We start from the raw sequence: 7,321 nt of genomic DNA, 5'->3' as shown, positions 1-7,321 counted from the left end.
AATTTAATATATATACATAAATACAACTATAAATATTGGTATGTGTAGATGTATGTGTGTTAAATAAATATATATTTGTATATGTAAACATGTCAGTGACCAACTATTCCTATTATGTAACATGTGTGTATGTGTGTGTGTGTGTGTGTGTGTGTAAAAATGATTTTGTACAAGTATGCCAAATGTCATTAGTGGAGAAAGAATAAGTATAATCTTTAAAGAAATGATATTGGAACAACTGGGTAGGTACAGAAGGAATCAAATCTCTATCTTTACCTACACTATACTCTAAAGTCAATTCAGAATGCTTCAGAGACCTAAATATTAACAACAAACTATAAACTATTTAGAAGAAGGGCTTTGGGAAAATAACTTCATAATCTAGGATAGGTTATGAATTTTTAGGAAATTGGTAGTTGGATACACATGTAAATCATACCATCAAAATTAAAAACATTACTTCTCAAAGGGCATTACTTAAAACAATGTACTTTTTTTTGTCTAAGAAGCTAGGCATTTGGTACACATCTTAAATTCTAACACCAGCACTCGGGGCAGAGGCAGGCAGATCAGATCTCTGAGTTTGAGGCCAGCCTGATCTACAGAGTAAGCTCCAGGACATTCCAGAGCTACATAAAGAAATCTTATCTTAAAAAGTTAAATAATAATAATAATAATTAAATATAATAAATATAATGTAATAATTATTTTTTTAAGTCCAGTACAGTGGCAATGCACTTGGGAGATGGAGGCAGGAGGAAAAAGGAGTTCAAGACCAGCCTGAGCAACATAGTGAGTTTGGCACCAACTTGGGCTATATAAAATAAAAAAGGAAAGGAAGAGAGGGAGGGAGGGAGGTGAAGGGAATCCACCAACTGAGAGAAAACAACATTAGCAGTCTATGTTCCTGAAGTGGACCTTATGTTCAAACTGCAAACAGCATTTACAGCTGAGTAATAAGGAAAATTAACAAAGGCTAGAATAGCCAATTCAAAGAAAGCTAACAAACTAGAGTACAAATAAGACACCCAGCATTACTGATCACTAAAGAAAAGCTGTTGAATCCATAATATCATGACATACTCACTAGAGTTGATAAAATTAAAGACTAACAACACCAAACATGGATGAAGATGTAACGAAACTGGAACTCTTAGTACACTGGCTGTCAGTAGACAATTACTGTAGACAATAACTTGGCAGGTTATTATGAAGTCAAATAATTACCAATATAGCACTCAGCAATTCTTATTCTAGATATTTATCCAAGAGATGTGAAAACACACATCCACGGCAGGAAATGTATCTGAACACATAGAGATGATTGTTCGTAAAAGCACCTGCCAGGAAGCAACTCAAGTGCTCATCACAGGTGAGTAGACAAGCAAACCAACATGTCTTCCAACTAGGAAATACTACTCAGCCAATAAAAGGAGCAAAATAAGGACCAGGGAAATGACTCAGCCATTCAGAGTGCTTTATGCTTTTATAGAGACTTGGGTTTGGTTTCAAAAACCGATGTGATGATTCACAATTGTCTCCTTCAATTCCAGAAGTTCTGGCCTCTGCAGGTACCAGGCATGCATCTCTCTCTCTCTCTCTCTCTCTCTCTCTCTCTCTCTCTCTCTCTCTCTCTCTCTCTCTCTCTCTCATACACACACACACATCACATCACATCACATCACAATGAGTGACTCTCACAGTCATCATACAGAGCGACACAAAAGCATATGCACCCTATAGTTCCACTTTTACAAAGTCCTAAAACTGAAAAACTCATCTGTAATGGTAGAACTCAGAACAGTGGTTGCCTAGGGTAGGGAGAGGAAGTAGAAGGCATCCCTGAGAGCCATAGTGGGGAGAATGCCACACTGGATGCTGAAACCACCCCACAGATGCACAGGTATACATGTTCAACAAAACATTAAAATATATGTGCTTTCTAAAGATAATATCTGCAGCATTCTATAAGTAACAGACAAGAACATTCATTTTATATGTGCCAGGTTAATTAAAGTGAGTTTCCCCTGGGTACACATGGGAAAGTTGGATTTCACCTACTTAATATACATGTTTAAATAAGACCCATCTCTGTAAGACTATAGGATCTCTCTCTCTCTCTCTCTCTCTCTCTCTGTGTGTGTGTGTGTGTGTGTGTGTGTGTGTGTGTGTGTGTGTATGTGTGTGTATGTGTGTATGTATGTACATGTGTGTCTCCCTCTCTGTCCCTTTTTCTCTTTCTCTCTGTGACTCTGTCTCTCTCTGTCTCTTTGTCTCTGTCTCTCTGTGTGTGTCTCCCTCTGTCCCTTTCTCTCTGTGTTCTGTCTGTCTCTGTCTGTCTCTCTCTTTCTCTGTCTTTGTCTTTCTCTCTCTGTCTCTTTCTCTGTGACCCTCTTTCTATGTCTCCCTTTATGCACGTATATGTGTTTCTTAGACACAGCTCAGCTAATTATTTCTTAAAGGTGAACAGTTTCACTGACACAGTGATAAACTACAAATTCATGCTCTCACTGGAATATTTGGAAATAATTTAACATTGAGGCTTGCCTTCATTTTCATTCTTATTCAAAACTGGTGTGAAATAAATAAATGAAAGAAATGAATAAACAGATAGCCACTTCTCTCACTATAAAAGAAGCATTTTGTCAGATATAAACCAAAAAAGTTATACCTGATCCCAATTAACCTATCACCACATGATAGAAATGACATCTGTGAGGAGGTACAAAGTGACATAGGATTTAAAAGGATAGGCCAGAGAGAAACTATAAAACTATTCCCACTCCTATCTTTGTTCCTCAGAGTTTGCGTGGTTACTCCACTGGGCAGGACACAGCTCTGAGCTCTGGAGCAGTAGCCTGGCTATCCCTGGACAGCCTGTTAGAAGTATGGCAATCACAGCAGCTGCACAGACCTGCAGAATCACAGCTTCCATTAACAACATCCCAAGTGACTTGTATGTCCGTTAAATTTTTAGTAGATGTTTCCAAAACTGAGAGGATGCCAGCCCCAAAGTCACCGGAGTGATGCATAAGACTTGGGACTCGGGGTGGGGAAGGGTGGGTGCCCAATATGAGGCTGTTTGGATTTTTCCTTTACATGCCTGTTATTTGACTTTAATTCAATGAAAAGGGTGTTTTCAATGATCATGAAATAGCCTGCAGGTTATATAAAAATGGTGAATTCTAACATTCAGTAGCACAATGTTAGATCAAGCAAACAGAAAGCTCAGTAGTCTCTCGTCAAGTAAAGATGGGCTCCTCTGTACCTACCGACCACTGTCTGCAAACATCAGTTACATGTCACATCTTTTTGCCTGCCTGCCTGCCTGCCACAGTGGCATCTCAGAGCGGTCAGGAAAACTCACCTTCTTCCCACCAGAGTCAGAGCTCCTTGACCTCAGTCAATGTGCATCCTGCAAGCAGACATGGCTGAAGTTTTAACTCCAATCAATAGTTGTGGAAACTTCTTGTTATGACATCTTTTGGAGGATAGAAACAAACCATATTTCCCCCACGGAGGATGCTAACTTGCAAAGGGAAAATTCCAAGAAAAAAAAAAGAATTTTAAATTCAAGAATAGTTTTGTTTGGGTTAGATATAAAGATACAGACGTATTAAAACTTTATCAACATGGTCCTCTTAAAAGTTCTTCTGAGAAAACCATTACCCAATCATATTAGTGTGTAGGTTTTTCCACTTCTAAATATGTGATTTTATGATTTTCAAAAATCATACATTTAAAAATGCATGTACTTTGTTCTTTTCTGTGTGCCTGGGTGTTTTGCCTACACATCTGTATTTGTGCCACCTGTGTGCTTAATGTTCCTGGAGAGCAGAAATGGGTGTCAGATCCCCTGGAACTGAAGTCACAGGTAGTTTCAAGCTGCCATGTGGGTGCTCAACACGGAACCCAGCTCTTCTGCAAGAGCAGCTAGTGCTCCTGACTGCTGAGACTCCCTTCTGGTCCTCTGCCTGCTTCCCACAGCAATCCACATTTCAAACACACACACACACACACACACACACACACACACACACACACCTGTATGCACTCATATAAGTGAGATCAAAGCTTACCCTAATGGCTTTTCCAAACTCGAACTCAAGTTTTTTCTATTTTGTCGTATATGATTCTGCATATTCTGTTTTAAATCATTCTGTCCCTTCTGTGTTTGACACTGTTTTGTTTTTTTGGTGTTGGGGATCAACATACTAGGCAAGTGCAATGCATCTTAGTTATGTTTTCAGCCCTGTGTTATTCCACTGTTGTTCGATGCTTTGGAAATGCTGGTAAGTATTCACAACATTGATCCCACCACCTGTTCATAGGTCAAGACCTGGTATTTACAAAACACTTGAAAAATAGGAGACTGGTAGCTTCAGGGAAGGAAAAAGAACATCTGAGACACTTAAAAGGAAAAGAGTGGGGAGGGTCACACAAAGGAGAGTGACAAGAGAAAGCCTGGTTCCTGTCTTATGTCTTGGCCAGCTCAGAGCCTGCACTTCCGCATGCACCCCTGGCCTTCCGGCTCTGGACCTCTTCCTGAACCTACTTCCGGTTCCTGTACTCAGCTGCCTGTCACCTCTTAGTTATCTAAAGGTGCCTTTTGTGCTCTGAGATCTCTAAGTCCCTCCTGCATGCCAGTCCTCTTTCCCTGGTATGTCCAACCTAACTATAACTCTTCCTCCTCCTCCTCCTCCTCCTCCTCCTCCTCCTCCTCCTCCTCCTCCTCCTCCTCCTCCTCCTCCTCCTCCTCCTCCTCCTCCTCCTCCTTCTCCTGGAGGATTCTAGGAAACAAGACTAAGTGGAAATGATCTGGTTTTAAAAAGGTTTTGAAAACCTTGACAATTTGGAGAAGATTATGCGAGCAATGTGGTATGGAAGAACACAGGGAAAAGACTGGAAGAGCCGGAAGTTTACCAGCAGCAGGAGGCCAGTCAATAGGCTGGATCCATGCCAGCCCTAAAGGGAAAGCATTTAGACTGCCTAGAGAGAGAAAAAAAAAAGTAGGCCAGAAGAGGGATTTCTCAACAAGAATCTCAAGTTACTATCTTCATATGCTTAGACCAAGACCACGGTGAACAGATTTGCAAAGCCATGGGCCTCCTGTTAAATCTCTTCTAAATGAAGTGAAGCGCTGACATAGCTCGCTAGCGGTTGTGACCTCAGAGCAGATCAAAGCCGGTTTCCTCAGTGCAGAAAGAGCACAGGAGGGCTTCGGTGGTGAACCAGACTCTGGTTCGCGTGCAGCCAGAACAGCTTGCCAACCTTGGTTTTTACGATTTTTTTTTTTTTCAGCTGCTGAGACAGGAAATGACGTGAGGCTCTGAACACACTATTACAGCAAGCAGCTGTTCTGAGAGAACTTTCTGTTTCCAGGCCCGGCACCTCAGAATGTTGGCTTCTGTGTGGTCGGTTGTTGAAGACCAACTCTGTGCGAGGTGTTAGGTTGAGAAGAGGTGCAGCAGAGGATGCTGGAGCCGCAGCTGAGGTAAAAGTGTGGCTTTGATCTTCATGCCAGTTCCCTAAGCACGGCTTACTAACCATTCCGTCCTATCTTTTCAGACTTGAGTCTTTTCAGACTTGAGGGAACTTCATGACCTCACCAGACTCTAAGCTGCATCCTATAAATAAGGTCCTGGCTTCCCATCTCCTCTTTCTTCATCCTATATAAAAGGTTGTGCATGATCAGTTTTCTCAACAACCACAATGGAAAAAATGGAGAAGTAAAGAGGAAAAAAAAAAAAAACCACGAAAATGCAGCAGTTTGCCTTTCCCACAACTAAAATGAATGAACCACCCCCATCCCCTTCGGTGCCTGGGAGAGGAAGTACAGTTGCAAATGTTACCCGCACTAAACCAGATTAATTTTCCATTCAAGAGGAAAAGTAAGCAGCACGGGGCAAGGGAGGCAAATTGCAGGGCCCTATTATTTAGCACGTTTGAAATGAAAGGCAATACTGCTATTGAAGGCAGGCTGAGGAGCGCTCTCTTCCTCTCGCTAATATCCGCCCACAGGTTGCCTAGCAACCAAATTACATCGTGGAGAACACTCCCCAGCAATAACTGACCCTGAATTTTAATTTTCATGTTGACGTTGAAGCAGACTAAGTAAGTAAGTAAGTAAATAAATAAATAAATAAATAAGTACAACCACTCTGAAAGAGCATTCATTTTGATAACTGAGCTACAACTGTAGACTATAGGATAGCAAACACAACATTTTTTTTTTTTTTTTTTTTTTGGTAAAGACTTTCTCTTTTCTGGAGCATTATGCTAAAAAGTAAAAAGAATCTGGAGAGGCTTATTTTAAAAAATACCACGATTCCATGATTGCTTTATGAAGATCAGAATGGGAATTCTACTTAACAAAATAAACCCTAAAATCTATGAAAATACTGTATATAAAAAAAAGAAATGTCAAGTTTTAATCGTTGCTTTTTTGAATGACCTTTTAAAAATGAGAGCTAACTGTCAATGTGGATCATAAAAGACCACCCAGAACCCCGGCATCACTTCTTCATGCATGGCAGAAATAGTGGTTCACAGGAAGAAAGGAAAGGCAGCCTGTCCTGGGTTTCTCCTCAGAGTGCTATTTGAGTCCAACAGTAGGAACTGAGCATGCTGAAAAGACCTCCCCGCTGTCCCGATTGTCACATGGGCACACTTTTAGAAATGTGTTCTATGAGTTCAGAGTTCCTTTTCTCTGGGTCTGGACACAGCATGTTTATCACTTCGGAAAAGACATCCTTCTAGCCTAGCCTGAGGAGGAAAAGAAAACAAGGAACACCTCTTCTCATTTCCATGTGTGCTAAAATGTCTGCATGAAACTTAATTCCCACCAACAATACTGAGTATGTACCAGAGCAAACAGAACAGAAACAAAGGCTTGTTTAGGGTTTAGATCCAGCTGTGGAACCCCTTTAGACATCTGACCTTTTAGCTCACTGATAAAAGAAAAGAGCATTAACATTCATTTGGCCTGCAGACAGCACATGACTTTCATCCCAGAACTTGGGAGTCAGAGGCCTGTAGATCTCTGAGTTCTATGCCAACCTGGTCTACAGAATGCTAGTCAAAGTGTCTTAGGGTTTCACTGTTGTAAAAAGACACCATGATCAAGGCAACTCTTATAAGGGAAGCATTAAATTGGGACTGGCATACAGGTTCAGAGGTTCAGTCCATTATCACCCAGGCAGGATCATGGCAGTGTACAGGTAGAGATGGTCCAGGAGGAGCTAAAAGTTTTACATCTTCATCTGAAGACCACTAGGAGAAAACTGACTTCCAGGCAACTAGGACGAGGGTCTTAAAGGCC

This window comes from Mus musculus, chromosome 17, assembly GCF_000001635.26.
Source record: "Mus musculus strain C57BL/6J chromosome 17, GRCm38.p6 C57BL/6J".
NCBI classification, from domain to species: Eukaryota; Metazoa; Chordata; class Mammalia; order Rodentia; family Muridae; genus Mus; species Mus musculus.
This window is presented reverse-complemented; position numbering follows the sequence as displayed.